The 17427-nt window shown below is 45.7% G+C and overlaps 1 protein-coding gene across 1 annotated transcript in view; it reads right to left on the bottom strand.

Annotated features, from left to right (window-relative positions):
• The window catches only part of STK32A (serine/threonine kinase 32A), a 363613-nt gene extending 347673 nt beyond the window's left edge, over positions 1 to 15940 (bottom strand). The window contains exon 1 of the mRNA XM_069764076.1: positions 15881 to 15940. The gene's annotated coding sequence lies outside the window, so the exon portion shown is untranslated. The remainder of the gene's footprint in view (positions 1 to 15880) is intronic.
• Positions 15941 to 17427: the final 1487 nt, after the last annotated feature.

Genomic DNA, 17427 nt, shown 5'->3' with positions numbered 1-17427 from the left:
GCATAAGAGAGAACTAGAATGCCATTATTAGTATCCAGCATAGACAGACTAAGACATACTGCATTCACTTCTCATTATATAGAGTGGACAGAAGTACAGTAAATGTCCAAAAACACAAACTTATAATAATAACAATAATAGCGTAAGTAATACTAACATATCAATCAATAATAATACTAAGATCAGTGATAACCAAACAGTTTAGACACTTATTAAAGTGCAGCACGTGTAAGTGGAAGACGAAGAGTCTTACCTTGCTTCTCAGTGAGGATGAAGGAGAATGTATGGCTGGAAGACAGGTGGCTCCCAAGAAGATGCTGGGGGAGGTAACAGAGGGACACTGGATGCCAGTCAGACAGGCTCCTTCTCATCAGCACAGTTCATTACTGAGGGAAGTCCCTGGGACCTTACTAGGCTCACTAAATACTGACGACTATGCTTCCACCTAGAGGACACTGCTGGGAACAACAATGCAGAATAAACGCTGGCAAAGTTTTATATTATATGTGTGTATACACACTGCTCAAAAAAGTAAAGGGAACAATTAAACAACAGAATATAACTCAAGTAAATCAAACTTCTGTGAAATCAAACTGTCCAGTTAGGAAGCAACACTGTTTGACAATCAATTTCACATGCTGTTGTGTAAATGAAATAGACAACAGTTGGAAATTATTGGCAATTATTAAGACACACTCAATAGAGGAGTGGTTCTGCAGGTGGGGACCACAGACCACATTTCAGTACCAATGCTTTCTGGCTGATGTTTTGGTCACTTTTGAATATTGGTTGTGTTTTCACGCTCGTGGTAGCATGAGACAAACTCTACAACGCACAGTGGCTCAGGTAGTGCAGCTCATCCAGGATGGCACATCAATGCGAGCTGTGGCAAGAAGGTTTGCTGTGACTGTCAGCGTAGTGTTCAGAGGCTCGAGGCACTACCAGGAGACAGGCCAGTACACCAGGAGATGTGGAGGGGGCCGTAGGAGGGCAACAACCCAGCAGCAGGACCACTACCTCAGCCCTTGTGCAAGGAGGAACAGGAGGAGCACTGCTAGAGCCCTGCAAAATTACCTCCAGCAGGCCACAAATGTGCATGTGTCTGCACAAACAGTTAGAAAACAACTCCATGAGGATGGTCCTAGTGCCCGACGTCCACAGATGGGGGTTGTGCTCACAGCCCAACACCGTGCAGGATGCTTGGCATTTGCCACAGAACACCCGGATTGGCAAATTCGCCACTGGCCCCTTGTGCTCTTCACAGATGAAAGCAGGTTCACACTAAGCACATGTGATAAACTTGACAGAGTCTGGAGATGCCGTGGAGAGTGATCTGCTGCCTGCAACATCCTTCAACATGACCAGTTTGGCAGTGGGTCAGTAATTGTGTAGTGTGGCATTTCTTTTGAGGGCCACACAGCCCTCCATGTGCTCACCAGAGGTAGACTGACTGCTGAGATGAGATCCTCAGACCCATTGTGAGACCATATGCTGCTGCGGTTGGCCATGGGTTCTTCCTAATGCAGGACAATACCAGAGCTCATGTAGCTGGAGTGTGTCAGCAGTTCCTGCAAGATGAAGGCATTGGAGCTATGGACTGGCCCACCCGTTCCCCAGACCTGAATCTGATTGAACACATCTGGGACATCATGTCTTGCACCATCCACCAACACCACGCTGCACCACAGACTGTCCAGGAGTTGGAGGATGCTTTAGTCTAGGTCTGGGAGGAGATCCCTCAGGAGACCACCCACCGCCTCATCAGGAGCATGCCCAGGCATTGTAGGGAGATCATACAGGCACGTGGAGGCCACACACACTACTGAGCATCATTTCCTTGTCTTGAGGCATTTCCAAAGTTGGTCACACAGGGATAATAGCAGCGTTAACGGAGTGCATTACACCGCGGCATAACGTGGTTAACGCTGCCATTAACGCTGTGTGAGCGCTGACTGGAGGGGAGTATGGAGAAGCCATTTTGCCGCTGGACTGTGCCCATCACTGATTGGTCCTTGCTGCGGGATTTAAATTCAATGTCGCTGATTGGTCGTCGCGACGGCTGGGTGCGAGCAATCAGCGAAGCGTGATTTAAATCCCGCGCCATGCTGATTGGTCACGCCAGCTGGGCACGAGCAATCAGCGAAGCGTGATTTAAATCCCGCGGCAATGTCGCTGATTGGTCACACCAGCTGAGTGCGACCAATCAGCAAAGCGTGATTTAAATCCTGCGGAAATGTCTCTGATTGGTCGCGCCGGCTGACCGCGACCAATCAGCGAAGCGTGATTTAAATCCCACGGCAATGTCACTGATTGGTCGCACCAAGGTCTGGCTATGCCTGTCAAGAGCCAAGGCCAGATCCTCTCTGCCCCAAGTCTGAGAGACTTCCGCTGATTGTCAAGCTGAGAATAGCCATGCAGCGACTGCGACAGGAGAGGCACGCCTGCGAGAAAGAAAGAGCAGTGCGAGTGTGCAGGGCCGTCACTTCCAGCTATCACCTACTGTATAGCCTAGCTTGAAAACCCGGTGACCCCCACTAGGGCCAGAGCTTTGAGTGAGAACTCACATGGTGACTCCCAAGACTGGGCGACCACTAACGCTAAGAATGTAGAGACTTTCCTGCTTATTTGAAATCTGTTGTCATTCCCTATACTGTTAAATTGCATAGCTACTAACCCTAATTGTTATTTTTGTGTATAAGTACCAATATATCAACCCCTGGCTGTTTCCGCCTCGTGATCTATGCTCATTGCATCCAGACACCTGCATTACAGTAGAAACACAGTGTGAACAGTCCCTATCTGGAAAAAATTAAGAGACCACCACATCAAAACCCTGTCATGGGCAACACAATCTCCAGACCTGAACCCCATTGAAAGCCTCTGGAATGTGATCAAGAGGATGATGGATAGTCACAAACCATCAAAGAAGAACTGCTTAAATTTTTGTGCCAGCAGTGTGAAAGATTGGTGGAAAGCATGCCAAGATGCATAAAAACAGACCTCAGAGTTGGGGAACATTGCCTGAGCAGAAGGAATAAACTGTTTTTCCAGGATAACCTTGTATGCGGCTTGATTAATGTGTCCTTCGCAAAGAACAACCTGCCTAATTCCAGGAAATGTTCCCCAACTCTGATGACTGTTTTTTTTTTTTCAGCAGGACAATGAGCCATGCAACACAGCAAGGTCAATCAAGGTGTGGATGAAGGACCACCACATCAAATCCCTGTCATGGCCAGCCCAATCTCCAGACATAAACCCTATTGAAAACCTCTGGAATGTAATCAAGAGGAAGATGGATAGTCACCAGCCATCAAACAAAGAAGAACTTCAATTTTTGTACCAGGAGTGGCATAAGGTCACCAAAAGCAGTGTGAAAGACTGGTGGAAAGCATGCCAAGGCGCATGAAAGCTGTGATTAAAAATCATGGTTATTCCACAAAATATTGATTTCTGATCTCTTCCCGAGTTAAAACATTAGTATTGTTGTTCCTATATGATTATGAACTTGTGTTTTTTGCATTATTTGAGGTCTGCAAGCAATGTATTTTTTTGTTATTTTGACCATTTCTCATTTTCAGAAAATAAATACAAAATTTTTGCTTGGAACTAGTGTTGAGCATTCCGATACTGCAATATCGGGTATCGGCCGATACTTTTTTTCTGGCTGTGTCTTTCCTACAGTAGTGAAAGAGTTAAAAAAAAATAAAGACACAGCCAGAAAAAAGTATTTAACCCCTTAATCCCATATGACGTACTTTCCCGTCAAGGTGGCCTGGGACTTAATTCCCAGTGACGGGATAGTACGTCATATGCGATCGGCCGCGCTCACGGGGGGAGCGCGGCCGATCGCGGCCGGGTGTCAGCTGCCTATCGCAGCTGACATCCAGCACTATGTGCCAGGAGCAGTCAAGGACCGCATCGCGCAGGGAGGGGGCTCCCTGCGGGCTTCCCTGAGACCCCCGCAGCAACGCGATGTGATCGCGTTGCTGCGAGGGTCTCCTACCTTCCTCCCTGCAGCAAGGCCCGGATCCAAAATGGCCACAGCATCCGGGTCCTGCAGGGAGGGAGGTGGCTTACCAAGTGCCTGCTCAGAGCAGGCGCTTGGTAAGCCTGCAGCCCTGTAAGTCAGATCGCTGATCTGACAGAGTGCTGTGTGCTGCGCTCCAGAGACCTGGTCGTTGCAGTAATGTCACTCTGCCACTAAGGGGAGTGATGGTACGTCTGATGGCACTAAAGGAGTCCATCTGACCAGGTATCACAGTCACACATTACATTTCACACTCCGGCCACCAGGGGGAGCAAAAGGTTCTATTTATTAGGCCACTCCTCACACTTTGGTAAAACTGGGGGTTGGATAGGAAGTTAGTCAGAAGCTGGCTGGGTTTTGTCCAGGCAACATCTTGTGGCAGGGGGTGTTGTGGGGAAGATTCAGAGGGGTCCCTGTCAGGCGTGGGAACCTGGCAGTGACTTAGCGACAAGGACATCGTTACAGAACCGCGCCTGCACTACCTTGCGGCGGTATCTAAAGAAAGGACACGAAGCGAAGTATATTGTGGAGAAGTGAGAAACGAGATCAAAGCACAAAGGAGAGCCAGTAGGAGTCGTGCCCCGAGATCGGCAACATCCTACTGAGGCGCGTAGCCAGTGGCCAGAACGCCGAGGAAGTAACTGACTCCAAGCATTACTTCAAACAGAGGCAGGACAGTTGATTATAGGTTGGCTGTCTAACATACATCACCTAAGAAGACATAGGGGGCAAGCATGGAGAGGGGCGTCTCTAGGGTCCCAGAATAGCTCCGAGCGTTCCCGTCAAACGGTTGCGTCCTAGCCATAACAAACTGGGGGACGAAGCAGAACATCAGAATAGAAACGACAGTTGTGAGGACTATCCCGAATGCTCAGCAGGGAAGGACTGCAACACACAGGCGCTAGTTGGTAGGCACTGATTTCCACCTGCAAAGGGAACTCTGGATGTGCCTTCGGACCGGCCGGTCTCAGACAGCCCTGTTAACAGTGCTCCGGATTGAGGATCTTGAAGTCACCAGTAAAGAGGTAAAGAGACTGCAACCCTGTGTCCTCGTTATTAACTGTGCCTCACACCATCGCCACCTACACTACTGGGAAGCCCTGGGGACACACTTCACCTGTGGGAAGGTATATCATCTAGATGCCATTCCATCACCCCAACGGACCTCTAAGCAGCATTGGTTGCCCTGACCGAACACCACAGGTGGCGTCACGAACCCATGACAAACTACCATCAACCCTTTCATTGGACGCCCCTTAGCAGGGTCACGGACCAGGTCCTGCCACCGTGACAACCCCAGAACTGAGACAGAGAGGACCGGTACTGAGTAACCTGTGGCCCTGTGTCTGGGGGCGCTCCATGTGCAAACTGTCAGATCAGCGATCTGTGATGTCCCCCCCCCTGGGACAACGTAAAAAAGTTTTAAAAAAATTTCCACATGTGTAAAAAAATAGAAAAAAAATTCCTAAATAAAGAAAAAAATAAATTATTCCCATAAATACATTTCTTTATCTAAATAAAAAAAAAAAACAATAAAAGTACACATATTTAGTATCGCCGCGTCCGTAACGACCCCACCTATAAAACTGTCCCACTAGTTAACCCCTTCAGTGAACACTATATATAAAAAAAAACGAGGCAAAAAACAACGCTTTATTATCATACTGCCAAACAAAAAGTGGAATAACACACGATCAAAAAGACGGATATAAATAACCATGGTACCGCTGAAATTGTCATCTTGTCCCGCAAAAAACGAGTCGCCAGACAGCATCATCAGCAAAAAATTTGAAAAGTTATAGTCCTGAGAATAAAGCGATGCCAAAATAATTATTTTTTCTATAAAATAGTTTTTATCGTATAAAAGCGCCAAAACATAAAAAAATGATAAAAATGAGATATCGCTGTAATCGTACTGACTCGAAGAATAATACTGCTTTATCCATTTTACCAAATGCGGAACGGTATAAACGCTTCCCCCAAAAGAAATTCATGAATAGCTGGTTTTTGGTCAATCTGCCTCACAAAAATCGGAATAAAAAGCGATCAAAAACTGTCACGTGTTACCAATAAAAACGTCAACTCGTCCCGCAAAAAACAAGACCTCACATGACTCTGTGGACCAAAATATGGAAAAATTATAGGTCTCAAAATGTGGAGACACAAAAACTTTATTGTTATAAATAGCGTCTTTTAGTGTGTGACAGCTGCCAATCATAAACATCTGCTATAAAAAACGCTATAAAAGTAAATCAAACCCCCCCTTCATCACCCCCTTAGTTAGGGAAAAATAATAAAATAATTTTTTTTAAATTTATTTCCATTTTCCCGTTAGGGCTAGGGTTAGGGTTAGGGCTAGGGTTAGGGCTAGGGTTAGGGCTAGGGTTAGGGTTAGGGCTAGGGTTAGGGCTAGGGTTAGGGTTAGGGCTGGGGTCAGGATTAGGGATAGGGTTAGGGCTAGGGCTAGGGTTAGGGTTGGGGCTAGGGTTGGAGCTAAAGTCAGGGTTAGGGTTGGGGCTAAAGTTAGGGTTAGGGTTGGGGCTAAAGTTAGGGTTAGGGTTGGGGCTAAAGTTAGGGTTAGGGTTGGGGCTAAAGTTAGGGTTAGGGTTGGGGCTAAAGTTAGGGTTAGGGTTGGAGCTAAAGTAAGGGTTAGGGTTGGGGCTAAAGCTAGGGTTAGGGCTAAAGTTAGTTTTAGGGTTGGAGCTAAAGTTAGGGTTTGGATTACATTTACGGTTGGGATTAGGGCTTGGATTAGAGTTAGGGGTGTGTCAGGGTTAGGGGTGTGGTTAGGTTTACTGTTGGGATTAGGGTTAGGGGTGTGTTTGGATTAGGGTTTCAGTTAGAATTGGGGGTTTCCATTGATTAGGCACATCAGGGGCTCTCCAAATGCGACATGGCGTCCGATCTCAATTCCAGCCAATTCTGCGTTGAAAAATTAAAACAGTGCTCCTTCCCTTCCGAGCTCTCCCGTGCCCCCAAACAGGGGTTTACCCCAACATATGGGGTATCAGCGTACTCGGAACAAATTGGACAACAATTTTTGGCGTCCAAGTTCTCTCGTTACCCTTGGGAAAATAAAAATTTGGGGGGCTAAAAATCATTTTTGTGGGAAAAAAGATTTTTTATTTTCACGGCTCTGCGTTGTAAACTGTAGTGAAACACTTGGGGGTTCAAAGTTCTCACAACACATCTAGATAAGTTCCTTGGGAGGTCTAGTTTCCAATATGGGGTCACTTGTGGGGGGGTTTCTACTGTTTGGGTACATCAGGGGCTCTGCAAATGTAACGTGATGCCTGCAGACCAATCCATCTAAGTCTGCATTCCAAATGGCGCTCCTTCCCTTCCGAGCTCTGCCATGCGCCCAAACACTGGTTCCCCCCCACATATGGGGTATCAGCGTACTCAGGACATATTGGACAATAACTTTTTGGGGTCCTATTTATTCTGTTACTCTTGCGAAAATACAAAACTGGGGGCTAAAAATAATTTTTGTGAAAAAAAAAAGAATTTTTATTTTCACGGTTCTGTGTTATAAACTGTAGTGAAACACTTGGGGGTTCCAAGTTCTCACAACACATCTAGATAAGTTCCTTGGGAGGTCTAGTTTCCAATATGGGGTCACTTGTCGGGTGTTTCTACTGTTTGAGTACATCAGGAGCTCCGCAAATGCAATGTGACGCCTGTAGACAAATTCATCTAAGTCTGCATTCAAAATGGCACTCCTTCCCTTCCGAGCTCTGCCATGCGCCCAAACAGTGGTTCCCCCCCACATATGGGGTATCAGTGTACTCAGGACAAATTGGACAACAACTTTTGGGGTCCAATTTCTTCTCTTACCCTTTGGAAAATAAAAATTTGGGAGGCTAAAAATCATTTTTGTGGGAAAAAAAGATTTTTTATTTTCACATCTCTGCGTTGTAAACTGTAGTGAAACACTTGGGGGTTCAAAGTTCTAACAACACATCTAGATAAGTTCCTTGGGAGGTCTAGTTTCCAATATGGGGTCACTTGTGGGGTGTTTCTACTGTTTGGGTACATCAGGGGCTCCGCAAATGCAATGTGACGCCTGCAGACCAATCCATCTAAGTCTGCATTCAAAATGGCACTCCTTCCCTTACGAGCTCTGCCATGCGCCCAAACAGTGGTTCTCCCCCTTGGTTATCAAGGGGTAAAGCTGCACGCGAAACGCGCGTTGGGGAACCGGTCCACGCCCACGGAGGTAATGTGCCCACGCTACTAAGCAATTTAATCTTTAGGTCTTTATGTGATTGGTTTATTAACCCCTTGTCTTCCCATTTTAAGCTGCACCTGCACCTTACTACTTTTTATACTAATTTCTGTGAGTACTGATACCATTCTTGGCCATAATTAGTTGTAGGCCCTTGATATCACCCCTTATTTATTCATATAGGTATACATAGTTTTACTTAAGGAGGGGTGTTTTTCCCACCGTTTATTTACCCTTTCTCTGTATACCTATATGTTCCTCCCCCCCTTTTTTTCACATAGACCTATCAGCACTATTTTCGTGGGCTGGTCCGCATACAGTTTGCACAGTGTCTCTGCATTTTCTTATCCTTTTGCTTAAATTCATGTTTTGATTTTAATTATTGATTGAAATAAAACATTTACATTTTTAAGGCTATAGCTTTTTTGCTTCTTTGGATGTATACACTTCTAGATAAGTTCCTTAAGGGGTCTACTTTCAAAAATGGTGTCACTTGTGGGGGGTTTCAATGTTTAGGCACATCAGGGGCTCTCCAAACGCGACATGGCGTCCCATCTCAATTCAAGTCAATTTTGCATTGAAAAGTCAAATGGCGCACCTTCCCTTCCGAGCTCTCCCATGCGCCCAAACAGTGGTTTACACCCACATATGTGGTATCAGCGTATTCAGGACAAATTGCACAACAACATTTGGGGTCCAATTTTTTCTCTTACCCTTGGAAAAATAAAATATTTGGGACGAAAAGATCATTTTTGTGAAAAAATATGATTTTTTATTTTTACGGCTCTGCATTATAAACTTCTGTGAAGCACTTGGTGGGTCAAAGTGCTCACCACACATCTAGATAAGTTCCTTAGGGGGTTTACTTTCCAAATCGGTGTCACTTGTGGGGGGTTTCAATGTTTAGGCACATCAAGGGCTCTCCAAACGTGACATGGTGTCCCATCTCAATTCCAGTCAATTTTGCATTGAAAAGTCAAATGGCGCTCCTTCCCTTCCGAGCTCTGCCATGCGCCCAAACAGTGGTTTACCTCCACATATGGGATATCAGCGTACTCAGGACAAATTGCACAACAACTTTTGGGGTCCATTTTCTCCTGTTACCCTTGGTAAAATAAAACAAATTGGAGCTGAAGTCAATTTTTTTGTGAAAAAAAGTTAAATGTTCATTTTTATTTAAACATTCCAAAAATTCCTGTAAAACACCTGAAGGGTTAATAAACTTCTTGAATGTGGTTTTGAGCACCTTGAGGGGTGCAGTTTTTAGAATGGTGTCAAACTTGGTTATTTTCTATCACATAGACCCCTCAAAACTTCAAATGTGATGTGGTCCCTAAAAAATATTGGTGTTGTAAAAATGAGAAATTGTTGGTCAATTTTTAACCCTTATAACTCCCTAACAAAAAAAAATTTGGTTCCAAAATTGTGCTGATGTAAAGTAGACATGTGGGAAATGTTACTTATTAATTATTTTGTGTGACATATCTCTGTGATTTAAGAGCATACAAATTCAAAGTTGGAAAATTGCAAAATCTTCAAAATTTTTGCCAAATTTCTGTTTTTTCACAAATAAACTCACGTTATATCGAATAAATTTTACCACTATCATGAAGTACAATATATCACGAGAAAACATTGTCAGAATTGTCAAGATCCGTTGAAGCGTTCCAGAGTTATTAACCTCATAAAGGGACAGTGGTCAGAATTGTAAAAATTGGCCCTGTCATTAACGTGCAAACCACCCTCGGGGCTTAAGGGGTTAATATTCTTAATTTAACCATACTTACCATACTTCAGCGCCTGCAAAAAACACAAAATTATAAACCGTATACTCCCTGTCCGACGCAGTCCAATTAACAAGTGCCCCATGACGATCTCCCCTATAGAACAGTGACATCGGGTGATGTCACTCCTCTATAGGACCTTCAGTGACACACTGACAGGAGATAATGGCTCCTGCAGGGCATCACTGAGAGGTTACCTCAGTTCACTGGTCTCACTTTATGGCAAAAGCTGCATGGGAACTTTCTCACACAGCAATGCCAAAAGTGAGACTAGGGACTATTTTTTTACAGTGGTGGAGGAATACAGTGCGGAAGGATACCTTCCTCCTGTCATTGTATTCCTGGAGCCCCTAGAGAGCGGTCTCATCACCACGGGAGATCGTCGTGGGACACTCGTGGATTTCTGCGGTTCAGGGAGTATATTGTTTGTTTGTCATTTTAATATTTTTAACAGATGACACTTGCTTCAGGGAACAAAGTGAAAAGTGATGGTGAGTATGTACTCTATGTTATATGTACTGTATGCCTATATGTATGTATGAATGTATTGTATGTAGTATGTATGTAGTATGTTGTATGTATGTTGTATGTATGTAGTATGCATGTAGTATGTTGTATGTATGTAGTTTGTTGAATGTATGTTGTATGTACAGTACAGACCAAAAGTTTGGACACACCTTCTCATTTAAAGTTTTTCTGCATTTTCATGACTATGAAAATTGTAAATTCACACTGAAGGCATCAAAACTATGAATTAACACATGTAGAATTATATACTTAATAAAATAGTGTGAAACAACTGAAAATATGTCTTATATTCTAGGTTCTTCAAAGTAGCCACCTTTTGCTTTGATGACTGCTTTGCACACTCTTGGCATTCTCTTGATGAGCTTTAAGAGGTAGTCATCGGGAATGGTCTTCCAACAATCTTGATGGAGTTCCCAGAGATGCTTAGCACTTGTTGGCCCTTTTGCCTTCACTCTGCAGTCGAGCTCACCCCAAACCATCTCGATTGGGTTCAGGTCTGGTGACTGTGGAGGCCAGGTCATCTGGTGCAGCACCCCATCACTCTCTTCTTGGTCAAATAGCCCTTACACAGCCTGGAGGTGTGTTTGGGGTCATTGTCCTGTTGAAAAATAAATGATGGTCCAACTAAACACAAACCGGATGGAATAGCATGCCGCTACAAGATGCTGTGGTAGCCATGCTGGTTCAGTATGCCTTCAATTTTGAATAAATCCCCAACAGTGTCAGCAGCAAAGCACCCCCCACACCATCACACCTCCTCCTCCATGTTTCACAGTGGGAACCAAGCATGTAGAGTCCATCCGTTCACCTTTTCTGCGGCGCCCAAAGACACGGTGGTTGGAACCAAAGATCTCAAATTTGGACTCATCCGAGCAAAGCACAGATTTCCACTGGTCTAATGTCCATTCCTTGTGTTCTTTAGCCCAAACAAGTCTCTTCTGCTTGTTGCCTGTCATTAGCAGTGGTTTCCTAGCAGCTATTTTACCATGAAGGCCTGCTGCACAAAGTCTCCTCTTTTAACAGTTGTTGTAGAGATGTGTCTGCTGCTAGAACTCTGTGGCATTGACCTGGTCTCTAATCTGAGCTGCTGTTAACCTGCAATTTCTGAGGCTGGTGACTCGGATAAACTTATCCTCAGAAGCAGAGGTGACTCTTGGTCTTCCTTTCCTGGGGCGGTTCTCATGTCAGCCAGTTTCTTTGTAGCACTTGATGGTTTTTGCAACTGCACTTGGGGACACTTTCAAAGTTTTCCCAATTTTTCAGACTGATTGACCTTCATTTCTTAAAGTAATGATGGCCACTCGTTTTTCTGTACTTAGCTGCTTTTTTCTCGCCATAATACAAATTCTAACAGTCTATTCAGTAAGACTATCTTCTGCACAACACAACTGATGGTCCCAACCCCATTTATAAGGCAAGAAATCCCGCTTATTAAACCTGACAGGGCACACCTGTGAAGTGAAAACCATTCCTGGTGACTACCTCTTGAAGCTCATCAAGAGAATGCGAATAGTTTGCAAAGCAGTCATCAAAGCAAAATGTAGCTACTTTGAAAAACCTAGAATATAAGACATATTTTCAGTTGTTTCACACTTTTTTGTTAAGTATATAATTCCACATGTGTTAATTCATAGTTTTAATGCCTTCAGTGTGAATTTCCAATTTTTATAGTCATGAAAATCCAGAAAAATCTTTAAATGAGAAGGTGTGTCCAAACTTTAGTCTGTACTGTATGTATGTAGTATGTATGTAGAATGTTGTATGTATGTACGTATGTAGTATGTATGTTGTATGTAGTATGTATGTATGTAGTATGAATGTATGTATGTATGTAGTATGTATGTACAGTTAGGTCCATATATATTTGGACAGAGACAACATTTTTCTAATTTTGGTTACAGACATTACCACAGTGAATTTTAAACAAAACAATTCAGATGCAGTTGAAGTTCAGACTTTCAGCTTTCATTTGAGGGTATCCACATTAAAATTGGATGAAGGGTTTAGGAGTTTCAGCTCCTTAACATGTGCCACCCTGTTTTTAAAGGGACCAAATGTAATTGGACAGATTCAATAATTGAAAATAAAATGTTAATTTCTAGTACTTGGTTGAAAACCCTTTGTTGGCAATGACTGCCTGGAGTCTTGAACTCATGGACATCACCAGACGCTGTGTTTCCTCCTTTTTGATGCTCTTCCAGGCCTTCACTTTGGTGGTTTTCAGTTGCTGTTTGTTTTTGGGCCTTTCTGTCTGAAGTTTAGTCTCTAACAAGTGAAATGCATGCTCAATTGGGTTGAGATCATGTGACTGACTTGGCCATTCAAGAATATCCCACTTCTTTGCTTTAATAAACTCCTGGTTGCTTTGGCTTTATGTTTTGGGTCATTGTCCATCTGTAGTATGAAATGACGACCAGTTTGGCTGCATTTGGCTGGATCTGAGCACACAGTATGTCTCTGAATACCTCAGAATTCATTCCGCTGCTTCTGTCCTGTGTCACATCATCAATAAACACTAGTGACCCAGTGCCACTGGCAGCCATGCATGCCCAAGCCATCACACTGCCTCTGCCATGTTTTACAGATGATGTGGTATGCTTGGGATCATGAGCTGTACCACGCCTTCACCATAATTTTCTCTTTCCATCATTCTGGTAGAGGTTGATCTTGGTTTCATCTGTCCAAAGAATGTTCTTCCAGAACTGTGCTAGCTTTTTTAGATGTTTTTTAGTAAAGTCCAGTCTAGCCTTTTTCTTCTTGATGCTTATGAGTAGCTTGCACTGTGCAGTGAACCATCTGTATTTACTTTCATGCAGTCTTGTCTTTATGGTAGATTTGGATATTGATATGCCTACCTCCTGGAGAGTGTTGTTCACTTGGTTGGCTGTTGTGAAGGGGTTTCTCTTCACCATGGAGATCATTCTGCGATCATCCACCACTGTTGTTTTCCGTGGGTGCCCAGGTCTTTTTGCATTGATGAGTTCACCAGTGCTTTCTTTCTTTCTCAGGATGTACCAAACTGTAGATTTTGCCACTCCTAATATTGTAGCAATTTCTCGGATGGGTTTTTTCTGTTTTCGCAGCTTAAGGATGGCTTGTTTCACCTGCATGGAGAGCTCCTTTGACCGCATGTTTATTTCAAAGCAAAACCTTCCAAATGCAAGCACCACGTCTCAAATCAACTCCAGGCCTTTTATCTGCTTAATCGAGAATGACATAACGAAGGGATTGCCCACACCTGTCCATGAAATAGCCTTGGAGTCTATTGTCCAATTACTTTTGGTCCCTTTAAAAACAGGGTGGCACATGTTAAGGAGCTGAAACTCCTAAACCCTTCATCCAATTTTAATGTGGATACCCTCAAATGAAAGCTGAAAGTCTGAACTTCAACTGCATCTGAATTGTTTTGTGTAAAATTCATTGTGGTAATGTCTATAACCAAAATTAGAAAAATGTTGTCTCTGTCCAAATATATATGGACCTAACTGTATGTATGTATGTATGTAGTATGTATGTAGTATGTTGTATTTAAGTTGTATGCATGTAGTATGTATATTGTATGCATGTAGTATGTATGTTGTATGTATGTAGTATGTATGTAGTATGTTGTATGTAGTATGTATGTTTGTGGTTTTTTTTTACATTCAACACATTAGCCGGATGATGGGACTACTACTGTCCCATCATTGGCTAATGTGTCAATCACTGTCATTGTAGCAGGCATAGCCCGATGGGACTTGTAGTCCCATCGGGCGATGCCTGCACACAGGCACAAAGACCCCCGAGAGGCCCGCACAGACCCCCGGCAGGCCCACACAGACCCCCGAGAGACCCATACAGACTCCCAGCAGGCCCGCACAGACCCCCGAGAGGCCCGTACAGGCCCTGGCAGGCCCGCACAGACCCCTGAGAGGCCCGTTCAGACCCCCGGCAGGCCCACACAGACCCCCTACATTCCCATACAGGCCCTGGCAGGCCCACACAGACCCCCGAGAGGCCCATACAGACCCATGGCAGGACCGCACAGACCCTCGAGAGGCTCGTACAGGCCCCGGCAGGCCCGCACAGACCCCCGAGAGGCCCATACAGACCCCCGGCAGGCCCGCACAGACCCCCGAGAGGCCCGCACAGACCCCCGAGAGGCCCGTACAGACCCCCAGCAGGCCCACACAGACCCTGGAGAGGCCCGTACAGACCCCCGACAGGCCCACACAGACCCCCGAGAGGCCCGAACAGATCCTCAGCAGGCCCGCACAGAGCCCCGAGAGGCTCGCACAGACCACTGAGATTCCAGTACAGGCCCCGGCAGGCCCGCACAGACCCCCAAGAGGCCCGTACAGACCCCTGGCAGGCCCGCACATACCCCGAGAGGCCCGTACAAACCCGCGGCAGGCCCACACAGACCCCCCGAGAGGCCCGTACAGACCCCGGGAGGCCCACACAGACCCCCGAGAGGCCCGTACAGACCCCCGGCAGGCCCACACAGACCCCCGAGAGGCCCGTACAGACCCCCGGCAGGCCCACACAGACCCCCGAGAGGCCCGTACAGGCCCCAGCAGGCCGGCACAGACCCCTGAGAGGCCCATACAGACCCTTGGCAGGCCCGCTCAGACCCCCGAGAGGCCCATACAGACCCCCGGCATGCCTGCACAGACTCCCGAGAGGCCCGTACAGACCCGGCAGGCCCACACAGACCCCCGAGAGGCCCGTACAGACTTTGCACACACAGACACGTACAGTCTCCGCCCACGCACCGCCCACACTCTTCCCCCCTCCCAAACTGGATGTGCAAGGAAAAAAAGGGTTTATTTTCATTCCGATATTTGTGACTTGCATTGGTTTCCGGTATCGAAATCGGCGATACCCTATATTTTTGGGGTATCGGTCCGATCCAATACGATCTGATATTTCCCGATATCGGAAGGTATCGATCAACACTACTTGGAAATTCGGAGACATGTTGTCAGTAGTTTATAGAAAAAAAGAACAATTTACATTTTACTCAAAACTATACCTATAAAGAGAAAAATAAGACAAACTGAAAATTTTGCAGTAGTTTCTTAATTTTTGCCAGAGCTGTATAGTAGTAGTGCCCTCTTTGTGCCTACATACAGTAATAGGGCCCTCTTTGTGCCTACATACAGTAATAGGGCCCTCTTTGTGCCTACATACAGTAATAGTGCCTTCTTTGCACCTACATTTAGTAGTAGTCCCCTCTTTGCACCTACAAACAATGGTGCCCTCTTTGCACCTAAATATAGTAATAGTGCCCTCCGTGCACCTATCTAAGGAGGAAGACTGGGCTGCGGGTACCTCTGCAATGTCGGTCCGGAACTGTCGAGGCTGCATCCAGTGTTGCCGGGGGAAAAGAATGGGGAACCGGACGGGACGCATGACCTGGTGGGAAGGGAACGTGGTGTAGTCGGCAGGAAGAGGAAGCAAAGGTGTCCCATGCTCTGCAGCGAGAGAGAGAGTGTGGAGCCACTCCCCACAACAGGTTATGTGAAGATCCCCGAGAGTCAGTGAGCACGCAGTGTCGGGCGCTCAGCCAAGCAGTGTGTGGTGCTCGTATTGAGAAGCAAGTGCCAGGTGCAGGATCGTGAGGTATGTTCCCCCTCCTTGACAGGCGTGCGGCAGAGCAAACAACAGGCAGAGCCAGTGACTGCCTGTTGCTGCCAGAAGCTGAACCGTTTGTTGGCAAGTTGTGCCTGAGGACACCATTTCGGCCGCTGTCAGTATTACAACTCTCATCGGACTGTATGCAGATAAGGACGATAAGGGAAGTTTAATAATAAGACTGTTGTGTTGTATCATAATTCTACAGTTAATTACCTGTTATCTCACTGCGAGGAGTTCACTATTGTTATAAATTAAACCGCACTGTGTTGGACCTTGTTCTGAATTATTGCATCCGTGTACCTGCTTACACTTGGCGTAGTCGGCAGAAAGCAGTCTACAAATGCAGAGGCAGCAGACCAATCTGTCAGGAGTGCCCCAAGATTCAGGTTGCCGCTACAGGCCATGCTCAGCAATCTCCCAAAATTCATGGGGAGTAATTTAATGCTGTGGGATTGGACTGAGCGGGTTAAATGCATGCTGAGGATGCACCCTGTGGCTCCTGCTTTGCAAGCAGAGATTGCTGTGATGGCACTAGACAGTGAGGCTAGATGTTCAGTAATGTTTCACCCCTCCACCATGAATGGGACACGGTGAAGAAGGAGTTGCAGATTTTGGAAGAGATGCATGGGGATCCCACCAATATTGGGGAATTACGGATGCTATTGTTCCACCGTGTTCCAAGAGAGGGGGAGTCTGACTCAAAACATTAATGCATTACAAGGGGTGAACGCACATATCGCGAAACAGGATGATGTAGGTGCAATAGGAATGGGACCAAGAATCCCAGAAAGAAATACTGGAAATGCGGGAACAGTGGTCCAGCCTCAGAAGAGCCCCCATGGTAGCACAGAATACGCCCAGTGACTCTGAATCCCGCTTGCTCGTCGAACATCGCCAGGGAATAGGACAAGCTTGTGCAGAATGGAATCCGACTTGTTTCAAGTGTGGAAATGCTGAACATTATACCCGCGGGTGTGCGAGACAGGGGCAGTCTCTACCTTGGCAGCTGTTAAAGTAGTGGGCTCTGTGGCTGGGGACGCCGCCCGGAACCTGAGAGACTAAAGAGGAGAGAGAACAGTTTTGAAAGTTTTGATTTCTATGAGCCCTACCGTCTGGGCTGAAGTGAATGGGCGAGCCATCCATTGCTTGATTGATATTGGTTCGTAAGTGACCACCATGTAGGAAGCGTATTTGAACCCCTTTACCCCCAAGGGTGGTTTGCACGTTAATGACCGGGCCAA

This window comes from Ranitomeya imitator, chromosome 4 (assembly GCF_032444005.1).
Source record: "Ranitomeya imitator isolate aRanImi1 chromosome 4, aRanImi1.pri, whole genome shotgun sequence".
Lineage (NCBI taxonomy): Eukaryota > Metazoa > Chordata > Amphibia > Anura > Dendrobatidae > Ranitomeya > Ranitomeya imitator.
The sequence above is the reverse complement of the archived record's forward strand: the minus strand, read 5'-3'. Positions and strand labels throughout refer to the sequence as shown.